Source organism: Mustela erminea, chromosome 4 (genome assembly GCF_009829155.1).
Source record: "Mustela erminea isolate mMusErm1 chromosome 4, mMusErm1.Pri, whole genome shotgun sequence".
Classification (NCBI taxonomy): Eukaryota; Metazoa; Chordata; class Mammalia; order Carnivora; family Mustelidae; genus Mustela; species Mustela erminea.
Genome location: NC_045617.1, coordinates 85515783 through 85530857, shown reverse-complemented (window position 1 = coordinate 85530857; position 15075 = coordinate 85515783).

Sequence of the window (15075 nt, the reverse complement as noted above, 5' to 3'; positions counted from 1 at the left end):
GCCCTTCACAGCTAAGCCTGGGACTCAGTTACAATACGGTGGTTTGAATGAGGCGCTAATGGCTGAGAGAATTACTGTGGCTTCCTTACGTCGCAGTCTGAGCAGAACTGCATACAGTGTGTACACATACTCAGCAACACAACTGCTTGTGAAAAGGGTTATATTAGGACGCTTGCTGCTGGTCATGAGAAAAGACCCAATTCTACGGGTTCATAGAGGGTTCAGAGATCTCAAGAACCTTGGTTTCCTTCCTTCCTGCCCTGTCATTCTCAGCATTTTCTTTCTGGGCTAATAATGCTCATGATCAGAGATGCCGACCATGATTTCCCGGTGTCATGAATAAATCAACAATGTCCAGTGAAAGAAAAGAACATTTCTTCCTCCTGTGCTTTTAGGGACTATAAAAGCATTCCCAAAGCTCCTCAGCGGAATTCCCCTTGTGTCTTGACAACATTGGTTCACTTGCCCATGTCTAATCACTGGCACAGGGAATGAGACCACTCTGACTTAAAGAGGTCATATTTACTCTAGTTGCCTGCCTGAGGGTGGGCACTGGATCAGAACTGAGACTGTCAAAATGGAGGAGCAAACAAGGGCTTCTGAGCAGGCATAAACAGACTGCAACAAGGTGAAATGAAATGTTGAGAACCTGTAAGAAACCAGACATTTTCTGCCCTTGAAGAGCTTGGTCAAATATTGGGGTTCTCAACCTATCAGGCTTAGCAGACACTTTTTACTACGAGATGGGAATACTCGTAACCTTGATCATACCCACTATCCTAAAATGAAATTCATACATACCTCACCTATATACACAATTTCAGAAAGGGTCAGTCCAGTGCCTTTACTGTAATGTAGAGTAGAATGAAATCAATTTGTAATAAAACATGCATTTCAATATATAAATGCCCAGATACTACTACACTAGAAAACAATGAAGTAGGTGCTTGCTCTTAAATCCAGAAGTAAAACTGCTCAGTCAAGTACTGTTAATGCCGCTGGGTATTTTCAAGACTGAATTCATGTTTCCTGAGGAGCTATAAGATTACATATAGTGTGTACTGGTAACAAGTATGTTTTACTGGCCACTCAAAACACATGAATAGCATTTACTGTTGAAACTGTCCTTTTCGGGGACGCCTGGGTGGCTCAGTTGGTTAAGCAGCTGCCTTCAGCTCAGGTCATGATCCCGGGGTCCTGGGATCGAGTCCCGCATCGGGCTCCTTGCTCGGCAGGGAGCCTGCTTCTCCCTCTGCCTCTGCCTGCCTCTCTGTCTGCCTGTGCTCGCTCACTCTCTCTCCCTCTGTTTCTGACCAAAAAAAAAAAAAAAAAGAAAATGTCCTTTTCGGGGCGCCTGGGTGGCTCAGCGGGTTAAAGCCTCTGCCTTTGGCTCAGGTCATGATCCCAGAGTTCTGGGATCGAGCCCCGCATCGGGCTCTCTGCTCAGCAGGGAGCCTGCTTCCTGCTCACTCTCTCTCTCTCTCTCTCTGCCTACTTATGATTTCTGTCAAATAAATAAATAACATCTTTAAAAAAAAAAAAAAGAAAATGTCCTTTTCTGGGGTGCCTGGGTGGCTCAGTGGGTTAAAGCCTCTGCCTTCGGCTCAGGTCATGATCTCAGGGTCCTGGGATGGAGCCCCGCATCAGGCTCTCTGCTCAGCAGGGAGCCTGCTTCCTCCTCTCTCTGCTGCCTCTCTGCCTACTTGTGATCTCTGTTTGTCAAATGAATAAATAAAATCTTAAAAAAATGGCGATCAAATTCTTGCTGACATTTTGAAGAAAAGAACAGTATTCCTTCTGTTAGCAGGACAGTTTGTCCATAGTGAATATTAAAGTTATATAAGTAACAAAATAGGTGTTCTAGGCTTAGATAATAAAAAGGTGGCTTTATAATAATTTTATTGAAGTAATATTGACATTGTATAAGTTTAATGTGTACATTTGATACATTTATATATTGAAATATGATTACTAGAGTTAGCTAACACCTCTATCCTGTCTCATAAATACCATTTCTTTGGGGGTACCTGGGTGGCTCAGTTGGCTAAGCGTTTGACTTGGTTTCACCTTGGATTGTGAGCTCAGGGTGAGATCGAGCCCCATTTCCTGCTCTGTGTTCAGCGGGGAGTCTGCTTGAGAGGATCTTCCTCTCCCTCCGCCCTCCCCGACTTGCATGTGTACAAATTCTCTCTCGCTCTAATAATCCTAAAAACTTTTTTTTTTGTGGGAACAATTAAGATCTAGTCTCTTAGTAACTGAAGTTTATAATACAGTATTGTTGCCTATAATCACTATCCTGTGCATTAGATATCCAGAACTTACCTACTAGTTGAAAATTGTAGTTTACATTTTTAAAAATTTTAAATAGTTTTAGGTTTATAGAAATGATGCTAAGTTTCCATATAGCTCAGACCCAGTTTCCTTTATTTTTAAAATCTTACATTAGTATGCTGTATTTGTTACCACTAATGGAACTACATTGATGCATTATTATTAATCAAAGTCTACACTTTATTCAGATTTTCTTAGTTTTAAGCTACTTTACTTTGTCTGTTACAGGATCCCATCCAGGATACCACATTCTATTTAGTTGTCAGTTCTTAAACTCCTTTAGAATGTGATCTTTTGTAGACTTTCCTTGTTTTCCTTGTTCTTTGGTTGTTTTGAGGAGTGCTGACTAGTCAGTGTTTCTCAGTTGGGATTTTATTAATATGAATTTTTTTATCATGATGAAACTGGGATTATGGTTTTTTAGGAGAAAGCCTATAGAGGTAAAGTGACCTTCTCATCACATCTGACCAAAGTGCACGTTACCAACACGATGTATCACTGATGATGGAAATCTTGATTACTTGGCTGAGGTGACTTTTGTTTTTTCTCCACTAATGAACACTGATCATTCTGCAGCTCTTACATCACATGAGACCATGGGAAACTAAGTCCTGAGGTTTATATATGGTCCCACCTATTATGAAGTTAATCTCCACCCACCCCCTTTCCATACTGTGCTCTGAGAAGAAGTCCGTTCTATGAAGCTCACCTTCTTGAGGGGAAAAGCAAGCTTTTACCTATATGAATACTCAGACTTTCCAAAGTTGTGCAGGCCCTGACAGGATGTCTTAAAACCCTGTCCCTGGTCCACCAAGGACCAGTTGTGAAGCCCAGCCAAAAATGCCCCCAGGAGTTTCCAAAACTACCCCTAGGGGTCAGTAATGCCCTATGGAGAACCACTGGTCTAAGATCTCAAATCCTAGTTTCTTTAAAGTGGAGTGTGAACTTAAAGCATTTGCAAAGGAATCTAAATTCAGAATCCAGTTTCATGGTTTCCTCCTTATTTACATGTGGGTTTTTTTTGGCCTCTAATTCAGGTGCAATTTATTTTAGCTATTTGTCTTTGAGAGTTCTTTAGAACATTCAACTTTCCTTTTACATAAACTTTGTTGCTTACATTCATTTTGTATTTTATTTAAAATTAATTATTTTATTTTATTTAAAATTATTTTTATTTAATAATAAAATAATAAAAATAAGTAATAAAATATATTTTAAATTAATTTATTTCAGAGAGCACATGTGAGAAGGGGGAGGGGCAGAGAGGAAGACAAAGAATCTCAAGCAGACTCTGTGCTGAGAGCAGAGCCGCATGTGGGGCTTGATCCCAGAGATGACCTGAGCTGAAATCAAGAGTCAGTCACCTAACCTACTGAGCCACTCAGATGCCCCTGTATTTTAAATTGAAGTCCAAAATTGGACCACAAATCTATGGTACACGGGAGCACCAGCACCACCCTGTGTTTATTTGAGAAAGTGCTAGTCAATACATTATGGAAAACCAACATAGTGTAATCATCTCACCAGTTTACTGAACAGCCTCACTTCTCCCAAGGGTGGTCCCTGGGACCTGAAGCATCAGCATCACTGGACAGCTAGTTAAAAATTAAGATCTTCAGGCTTCACCTGAGACCTGAATAAGAAGCCTTATTTTCAAAGGATCTCCAAGCAATTAGCATATAGAATGTATGAGAAGCACTATTATACAGACTCCTTTCTAAAGTCACTAACATCAGAGAATTATATTCCCCAAAATATGAATTATTTTTTCCCACTACTATAAATAGAGTAAAACATTCATTATTTGTAGCAATGAATGTAAGGAATGTGTATCTGATTTACAAACTCAGAGGTATAAGAAATGGAGTTTTTATTCTCACTGCATGTAATTTAAAAGCCCCATTTTCTGAGGGGGTAGGTAGAAACTAAATCTCAATAAATTCAGGATCTCTCCTACTGCTTTTCTCTGAGGTAAAATATTAAGTTCCTGAAATGTCTAGAAGGTTGGAGGAATGTGAGCATCTGATCTTCCACAGGAGAACCATTCTATTGGCCTTTGCTGAAATGCCAGGTCTCCTATTTGGTCCTTTGTTACAGATCTATGGGTTTGCTGTTAGACCATCCTTCATTCTGGTCTGTCACCTCCCTTGCTACTTCATTCTGCTATTTCCATACCATGTCAGCTGTTTCCATTCTGCTATTTCCATGTTATGTCAAGGAACTCTTTGGGCCTATGAGTTCTCCTCTATAATGTTTACCCAGGGAACACTGATCATTCTGCAGCTCTTACATCACATGAGACCATGGGAAACTAAGTCCTGAGGTTTATATATGGTCCCACCTATTAGACATCCATCACAGTCATTTCTTCAGGGATCTTCCTGACTTCAGGGTTTCTACCTGGGAAACCAAATACAGGGCCCTTTTCCATTCAGAAGGTTGGGCCTCTTCATGGGGATTCACCAGGTCTCAGAGCTCTCCCTCCTTACAACTCAAAGCACAAAGGTATTAGATTTTTGAAACTCAAAGGCCCTTTTCTTTTATAACATCTCTAAGGCCTGTGTTCTAGATGCCTGAATAGAGAAGGGCCATGGGTCACAGAAATGTAGGGAGAAAAGTCAGTATTTTAAAATATCATGCCACATGAATAATAGGATATATGTCCTTCAAGTCTGTATACAGGATTTATAAATCCTACAAGGATTTCTATCCCATTATTATATTATTGTAGTATGCTCAATATGACTGAGGGCACACAATGATATTAAGTGTTCCCATTGAACCAGAAGGCTGGAAGTATGAGACAGGGATCCTGTACTCAGAATATTATAATTTGTGGAGACAAACTGCACAAAACAACAGCACAACAGCAAAGCAAAATATCAAGAGTTAAATGGGCTTAAAGGCAATAATAACTACTCTACGTGGGGCTTTTAGTGGCAAGTTATAACACCTTTAAATCAGTGTTTCCCTTTTGGGAACAAGGACCTCTAGACAAGCCAGGACTAGAGTTGTGGGGATAGGAGGCAAAGATGCCCCCATGTGAATAACTAAGCAATGGTGGTAGGCAGGAGCTGCTCACATTTCCACCCCTTGGTTCCTAAACCCATGATGCTTGATTTAGGTATGTGCCCTGGCAGATGGCATCATGTCATTACAGGGTTAAATCTCCAAGCTGACACCTCAGCTACCCCTTCAGAAGAGCATCTCATCACACTCCCACGCTTCTCATCTCACCATATCAAATTTAAACTGGCTCAAGCACTCACATGCCATTTATGTAGGAAGTTCAACATCACTCTCTTGGTGGTGCAACATGTGACAGGTCTAGCAGGATCCCTGCCCTGTGGCCACTACCACACCTCCTTTGCTGTAAAATAGACCCTTCTGCTGCCATCACCATGAGAAAAACATGCTCCAGGCAACCATTGCCCTTCTAGCCTAGATCCAATCATGCGACACATGGAGCAGGGCATCCCAGGTCTCTCAAAGCCTGAAACAGAGTGACCTTAGCTGATCTGCATGAGCAAGAAATAAGTGCTTATTGTAGGTTACTGAGATTTTGTGGCTGTTTTGTGATGTAGCATTTTTGTGGCAATAACTGATTGGCACACATTTATATCTTTACCTCTTTACATTTACAGCTTTACCTTTAAAATTTCTTAGTTTATCTTGTTCTTTTTTTTTTCTAACTTCTTAAGTGGAATAATTACTTATTATTTTCATTTAAAAAATTAGGTTTTCCTGACGATACAAACAAATGGAAAGATATTCCATGTTCATGGATTAGATAAACAAATATTGTTAAAATATCCATGCTACCCAAAACAATTCGTAGATTTAATGGAATCTCTATCAAAACACCAACAGATTTTACCCAGAACTGGAACAAATAATCCTAAAATGTGTATGGAATCACAAAAGACTCCAAATAGCCAAAGCAATCTTGAAAAAGGACAAAACTTTAGGTATTATAATCCCAGATTTCAAGATATACCACGTGTGGTACTGGTACAACAACAGACACATAGACCTATAGAAGAGAATAAAGAATCCAGAAATAAACCCATGATTATATGGTCAATTAATCCGTGACAAAGGAGGCAAGAATATGCAGTGGGAAAAGTCTCTTCAATAAAAGTGCTGGGAAAAAAAATAAAAAATAATAAAGGTGTTGGGGAAACTGGAAGGCTAAATGTAAAAGAATGAAACTGTACCACTTTCTTACACCATACACAAAAATAAACCCAAAATGAATTAAGGACCTAAACATGAGACCTGAAACCATAAACATCATAGAAGAAAGAACAGGCAGTAATTTAATATTGGCCATAGCAGGGCGCCTGGGTGGCTCAGTGGGTTAGGCCGCTGCCTTCGGCTCAGGTCATGATCTCAGGGTCCTGGGATCGAGTCCCGCATCGAGTTCTCTGCTCCGCGGGTAGCCTGCTTCCTCCTCTCTCTCTCTCTGCCTGCCTCTCTGCCTACTTGTGATCTCTCTGTGTCAAATGAATAAATAAAATCTTTAAAAAAAAAAATATTGGCCATAGCAATATTTTTCTAGATAGTCTCCTGAAGCAAGGGAAACAAAAGCAAAAATAAACTACTGGAACTACATCAAAATAAAAAGCTTCACTGAGGGTTGCTTGGGGGAGGGGGGTTGGGAGAAGGGGGGTGGGGTTATGGACATTGGGGAGGGTATATGCTTTGGTGAGTGCTGTGAAGTGTGTAAACCTGGCGATTCACAGACCTGTACCCCTGGGGATAAAAATATATGTTTATAAATAATAAAAAAATTTTTTAAAAAAGCTTCTGCACAGCAAAGGAAACAGTCAACAAAAATAAAAAACAACCCACTGTATGAGAGAAGATACTTGTAAATGACATATCTGATAAAGGGTTAGTATCCAAAATATATAAAGAATACAACTACGGATACAACTCAACACACATAAAACCAAATAATCCAATTTAAAAATGGGGAGAAGACATGAATGGACGTTTTTCCAAAGACATACAGGTGGCCAACAACCACACAAAAAGATGCTCAGCACCACTAATCATCAGGGAAATGCAAATCAAAACCACAATAAAATATCACCTCATGGGGCATCTGGGTGGCTGAGTGGGTTAAAGCCTCTGCCTTTGGCTCAGGTCATGATCCCAGGGTCTTGGGATCAAGCCCCACATCAGGCACTCTGCTTAGCAGGGAGCCTGCTTCCTCCTCTCTCTCTGTCAGTTTCTCTGCTTACTTGTGATCTCTGTCAAATAAATTTAAAAAAACCTTAAAAAAAAAGATATCACCTCACACCTGTCAGAATGGTCAAAATCAACAACACAAACAACAGGTGTTAGTGAAGATGCGGAGAAAGGGGAACCCTCTTGCACTGTTGGTGGCAATGCAAACTGGCGCAGCCATTGTGGAAGACAGTATGGAGGTTCCTCAAAAAGTTAAAAATAGAATTACTTTATGGCCCAGTAATTGCACTACTGGGTATTTACCGAAAGTATATGAAAACACTAATTTGAAAAGATATAAGCACCCCGATGTTTACTGCAGCATTATTTACAATAGCCAAATTACGGAAGCAGCCCAAGTGTCCACTGATAGATGAACATATAAAGAAGATATGGTATGTATATACAATGCAAGCTAAAAAAAGAATGAAATCTTGCCATTTGCAACAACATGGATGGAGCTAGAGGGTATAATGCTAAGTGAAATTAGTCAGAGAAAGACAAATACCATACAATTTCACTCATATGTGGAATTTAAAAAGCAAATGAGCAAAGAAGAAAAAACCAGAAAACAAACTCTTAACCATAGAGAATAAACAGATGGTTACCAGAGGGGAGATGGGCGGGAGATGGGTGAAACAGATGAAGGGGATTAGAGTACACTTACATGAGCACTGAGTAATGTACAGAGGTGTTCAATCACTGTATTGCACACATGAAGCTAATATAATGCCATATGTTAACTAAACTGGAATTAAATAAAAATAAAGGGGTAATTAAGTTAAAATGAAAAATAAATTAAAAAAATAAAAATACTAGCGTTTCCTCAGAACTGTTTTAGCCACATAGCACAGCTTTTACTATGTATGTACTCACTGTTATTCTTATATATATATTTTTTGAAATTTCAATTTTGATTTCCTCTTTAACTCTAGAAGATCAATCTTATTTTGCTATCCTCTTGATGCTAATTGTAGTTTACTGCATTGTGGCTAGTGAATGAGAACTGTATCACTTCATCCTTTGGAAATTTACTATAATTTTCTTTGTGAACAAGCATAGGCTTGATCCTTGCTGCTGTTCCTTGGACAAAAACAGCACGTATCATCTGTTACGGTATTTACTAAGTTCTATTTACAACCTCTAGGTCAAGCTGAGAATTTAATGAAAATCCTCCACAACCAGTGCTGTCCCCTCCCCCTCCCTCTTCTCCTTCCTCTTTTTCTTTTTCTCCTTCACCCTCTTCCTCTTCTTGTCTAGTGGGTACATTGAATTCTAAGAAACATTTATTAAGATTTCTTAAGAAAATTGTAGTTTTACAAAAATCTCTTCATTTTTGAAAAGTTTTCGCCTTCCATAGTTTACTTATAGTAGCTACTATAGTAGTAGTAGCTATTGCTATACTAGTAATACTAGTATATTACTATACTACTATACTAGTATAGTAGCTATTACTATAGTAGCTACTTCCATAGCTACTATAGTGTTTGATACATAAAGGTGTAGAGATATTTATTTATTTATTTATTTACTTGTCAGAGAGAGAGAGGGAGAGAGAGCGAGCACAGGCAGACAGAATGGCAGGCAGAGGAAGAGGGAGAAGCAGGTTCCCTGCCGAGCAAGGAGCCCGATGCTGGACTCGATCCCAGGACGCTGGGATCATGACCTGAGCCGAAGGCAGCTGCTTAACCAACTGAGCCACCCAGGCATCCCTTGTTACATAACGATTTAAAACAGATCTTAATTTCTTGGGCTTTTATCATACAGAATACCCTTTCTTTTTCTGTGTATAATGTTTTTGATCTTAAATTCCATTATACATGAAATTGATATTGCCACCTCTGCTTTCATTTTGTTTGCATCTAGTTGAAATTTTTGCTCGTCTTCCTTCTCCTTTAAAATTTTTTCTGCTTGGGGGCGTTTGGGTAGCTCAGTTGGTTAAGCATCTGCCTTTGGCTCAGATTATGATCTCAAGGTCCTAGGATTGAGTCCTGAGTCCCACATCAGGCTCTCTGCTCAGCGGGAAGTCTGCCGCTCCCTCTCACTTTCCCTCAGTTCTCTCCCTCTCTCAAATAAATAAATAAAATTTAAAAAAATAATTTTTTCTACCTTATCTTATTTATTTATTTATTTGAGAGAGAGAGAGAGAGAGCATGAGAGGGTAGGTCAGAGGGAGAAGCAGACTCCCCATGGAGCTGGGAACCTGATGTGGGACTCAATCCTGGGACTCCAGGATCATGACCTGATCCAAAGACAGTCGCTTAATCAACTGAGCCACCCAGGTGCCCTCTACCTTATTATCTTAAGCTAGTCAATCAAAGTACATAGAAAATAGTGAATAGTTTCCCTCTCTCCAAAAACAGCTAGCTTGAAGAAATTTACGTTAAAAATGTGGTGTATACCTATCCTTCAACACCATTCTCTAAGTTCATAAGTAAGTATTACTGTGTTATGGTAGGCTGAATATTGGCTCCCAAAATATCCAGGTCCTAATTTCTGAAGCCAGTGAATGTTACCTTCTGTGGAAAAATAGTCCTTGTACAGGTGGTTATGTTGGGGATTTGGAGATGAAGAGGTTATCCTGAATTAACTGGGTGGGTCCTAAATACAATCTTAAGTGTCCCTGTAAGAAGGAGATGAGGGACATCTGACACAGAAGAGGAAAAGGCAACCTGAAAATGCCAGTAGAGACTGAAGGGATGTGGCCACAAGCCAAGGAATACTGGCAGCCACCAGAAGCTGGAAAAAACAAGGAATAGATTCTTCTCTAATGACTCTGGAGAGAACAGGAAAATTAAAGATATTTATAATGCTCTCTGATATATCTTTAGACACATAATGGGTAAATAGTGCTCTCTAAGTCTCAAGGTACAAATATGGTGCCAACACTCCTATCTCTCCAAATCAAATTTGAGTTGGCTCAAACACCCAGATGCCATTTAGGTCGGAAATTCAGAATCACTCTCTTGGGCTATTCCCACTGATCCTAAATTGATTTTCTTTGATGACGTATGTGTACCTTCTGTATCACAGTTATCTGGAGTTATTGTGAAAAACAGACTCCCATCTGACTGATGGTATCCATCAATCAGAATCTCTGGAAGAGGGGTTCAGCATGCCTCAGTGCATTCTTGTGCACACTTAACACTTCTTAGTCTGAAATTTACACATGACTGCTAGACCAACATTCTCTGATACAATTTTCTACGATGATAGAAGTGTTTTACACATGTACTATGTAGTCACGGGCCACATGTGGTTATGAGCTTTTAAAATGTGATTTGTGTGACTGAAGAACGGAATTTCTAATTTAATTGAATTTAAATAGTCACAGGAGCATATTGGACAGCACAGTTCTAGACGGTTAGTACCTGAGAGCAAAAACTGGATCTTCAATCTCTGTATCCCTCTGTGCCTGGCACATGGTAACCTGCACACAAAAACTGAAATAGGGGGCACCTGGGTGGCTCAGTGAGTTTAAGCCTCTGCCTTCGGCTTAGGTCATGATCTCAGGGTCCTGGGATCAGGCCCCACATAGGGCTCTCTGCTCAGTAGGGAGCCTGCTTCCCTCTCTCTGCCTGCAGCTCTGACTATTTGTGATCTCTCTCTCTGTCAAATAAATAAAATCTTAAAAAAAAAAACCAACAACTGAAATAGGGAACAGGTCTGCACTATTTCCATTTTTTGAGGTTCCTGGTACATTAAGAAATGACAAAACAGGATTGCAGAATTTGTGTTATATTTTAGCTGTTTACCTTACACTTTTTTTTCTGGTGATGAGATTTTAAGATCTACTCTCTTAGCAAGTTTTAAATATGCAATGAAGTTTTATTAATTGTAGCCATCCTCCTGTACATTCCAACCCTATCATTTATTTTCTAACTAGAAATTTATACCTTCTTCACCCATTTTGCCCACTCTCCAGCCTCTGCCTCTCGTGACCACCAATCTGTTCTCTGTATGTTGGAGCTTGGTTTTGATCTTGTTACTGTTTTAGATTCCACATTTGAGTAAGATCATATTGTATTCTTCTGTCTGACTTATTTCACTTAGCATAAGGCCCTCAAGATCCATCCAAGTTGTTGCAAATAGCAAGATCCCACTCTTTTTTATGGCTGAATAGTATCTATTGTTTATATATACCACATTCTCTTTATTCATCCATGAACACTTAGTTTGTTTCCCTATCTTGGCTATTGTAAATAATGCTTTAATGAACATGGGAGTGAAGATATCTTCTTAAATTAGTGTTTCGATAAATACCCAGAAGTGGAATTACTGGAGGATATGGTAGTTCTATTTTTAATCTTTTGAGGAAGCGCCATACTGTTTTCCACAGTGGCTGCACCAATTTACATTCCCACCAACAGTGCACAAGGTTCTCTTTTCTCCACATCTTTGCCAGTATTTATTTCTTACCTTACACTTTCAAAATACCTTTACTGTCTATTCTCCAGATAATTACAAGATTATTATATCATAGACACATTCTTGTCTGATAAGAAGGCCTAATTGTTATGGGGCATTCAATTGCCTTTCTACCTTTAACTTAGCACATATAAAAGATGTATTAGACAATGATGAATCCTACTTTAATATTTTCCATGTACCTTCAGATAAAGCATGTATGTGCAAATATATACACCAGTGAATACAAACCAGAACACTAATACATGGTAGAAAGGAATTTAAAGCAAATAATATTACTTAGATTAGATAATAGAAAAGGCAATTCTTCAAATTCTGGCCTACTAACAGAAAATACTGAGAGAAGTGGTGAAAAATTATTTGATGCGAGAATTAGGGACTTCCAGTTTCCCATTAATGCTTGCCAATCATTACCTCACCTATCTACCTCCATCAGAAGGAAAAAAAGCAAAATTAAAAGAATGACATTGTGTAGATTTGCAATACCATTAAAGCTTCTTTGAAGATAATTCATTCTTCTAGCTTTATTTAGCTAAACTGAAGAGACTGGAGACCTTACAAAACAAGTGATTCTTTTTAAAATTTTTTTTTATTTTTTCAGTGTTCCAAGATTCATTGTTTATGCTTCACACTCACTGCTCCATGCAATACGTGCCTACCTTAACACCCACCACCAGGCTCACCCTTCCCCCCACTCACCTCCCCTCCAAAACCCTCAGTTTGTTTCTCAGAGTCCACAGTCTCTTATGGTTTGTCTTCCCCTCTGATTTCCCCCAATTCACTTTTCCTTCCCTTCTCCTAATGTCCTCCATGTTATTCCTTATGCTCCACAAGTAAATGAAACTATATAATTGACCTTCTCTGCTTGACTTATTTCACTCAGCATAATCTCCTTCAGTCCCGTCCATGTTGATACAAAAGTTGGGTATTCATCCTTTCTGATGGAGGCGTAATATCCCATTGTATATATGAACCATATCTTCTTTATCCATTCGTCTGTTGAAGGGCATCTTGGCTCTTTCCACAGTTTGACCATTGTGAACATTGCTGCTGTGCATAAGGCCCTTCTTTCCACTACATCTGTATCTTTGGGGTAATACCCAGTAGTGCAATTGCAGGGTCATAGGGTAGCTCTATTTTTAATTTAAGGAATCTCCACACCGTTTTCCAAAGTGGCTGCACCAATTTGGATTCCCAACAACACCTTCTTATCAGCATGGAAGAAATGTTGAAGTTTCAACTCCTGCTTGAAGTAAGGGCAAGTGGCTACACATAAGGTAGTCATCATTATATGGTTATCATTCATTTCCCTAGCTTTTTCCACAATCAACTTTTTGCACAATTGGCCAGTGCAATTGTACACAGAATGCAGAAAATTCTAAGTAAGTCCAAGCAAGAGAAAAACCCAGATTTAAGTAGGTTAGGATCAGGGAACAAATTAGAATGTAAATATGCAGACCACGGGTTCCTATTCAGGCACTAAAACTGACCTAAGCTTGAATCATAGCTTCCTGATTGATGGCCAAAGTGTAAAGGGAAACACATTCAGTTACATAATCTACTTGTCTGTATGGAAGACATATTCAGTTATTCAAGGGTAGCTAAGCATTTCATGACACTTGGCTCGAAAAGAAAATTCTCTCATGGGATTTTCCATGGGAAACATAAAATGACCAAATGCACAGAAGCTCTACAATAAATGCACTAGGGAGCTCTGTGGAGCAGTCTCTTCTAGAATCCCTTAATGTGTGCCAAAGACACAATATTCAAAAGACAAGTCAGTAAACTACTCCTGGAAGAGGGTAAGAAAGGGCTATGTGTGTATGAGCTCAGGATAATATGATCAGGTATGTAGTTTTCTGAGGCACCAGGTAATATTCTGTGGTTGAGTAATGGCAAATTCATATTGTTTAGAATTCAGTAATCCAATTAGCAGATGGTAGGTGGTTGACAGTCTTTTGTGAAGAATGAGTCATCCCATAGAGATTCTCACCTAGATAGGAACATTTCTCTCTACATGGTGGTGAACAGAGGGAGAACCTGGAGGGAATCCAGAATTTTCCTTTAAAAACAACTCTTCAGGGGCGCCTGGGTGGCTCAGTGGGTTAAAACCTCTACCTTCGGCTCAGGTCATGACCTCAGGGTCCTAGGATGGAGCCCTGCATCGGGCTCTCTGCTCAGCAGGGAGCCTGCTTCCTCCTCTCTCTCTGCCTGCTTCTCTGCCTACTTGTGATCTTTGTCTGTCAAATAAATAAATAAATAATATCTTTTTTTAAAAAGGAAAAAAATAAAAACAACTCTTCAAAAATAAGAAAAATTAGGGGCACCTGTGTGGCTTAGTCAGTTAAGTTCTCACTCTTGATTTCAGGTCAGGCCATAATCTCAGGGTCGTGAGATTGAGCCATTCATGGGGCTCCTCACTCAGCAGGGAGTCTGCTTGTCCCTATCTCTCTGCTCCTCCTTGCTCTCTCTCTCTCAAAGAAATAAATTAAAAAAAAATAAGAAAATGAGTAAGTCCATAAAGTTCTATCTGACAGAGCAGAAAGTCTGCAAACTCACATACAAGTCTGTTTTTTGTGTGTTTTCTTTGTTTTTTTTTTTTACAAAGTTAACTAGGTAACTAATACATTAACTAACATGTTAGTTACCAATATACAGAGATAACAGATTTCAAATCTGACAACCCTGGATGCTGGTCCCACCCCTTGGCAACAATCTGTTGGGATGAGTGTAGAGCATTTAGGTGTTTGAATGCCCTGTTGGAAAATGGAGATTTGAACTAAAAAATTTCCAAAGAAGAAATGTCAGTTGTTCACTAAAAAGTTTTCAAAGAAGAAATTATCAGTTGTTCACTTTGGCTATAGAAAAAGTCTGCATAACGCTCCCATGAAATATATGGCTTTTAGTAAAGTGACTGGCCAGTAAATCTGCCTGAAAGAATTACTTGCAAAACATACCTTAATTTTTTTTTAAAAGATTTTATTTATTTTTTCGACAGAGAGAGAAACAGTGGGAGAGGGAATACAAGCAGGGGGAGTGGCAGAGGAAGAAGCAGGCTTCTCACTGAGCAGGGAGCCTGAT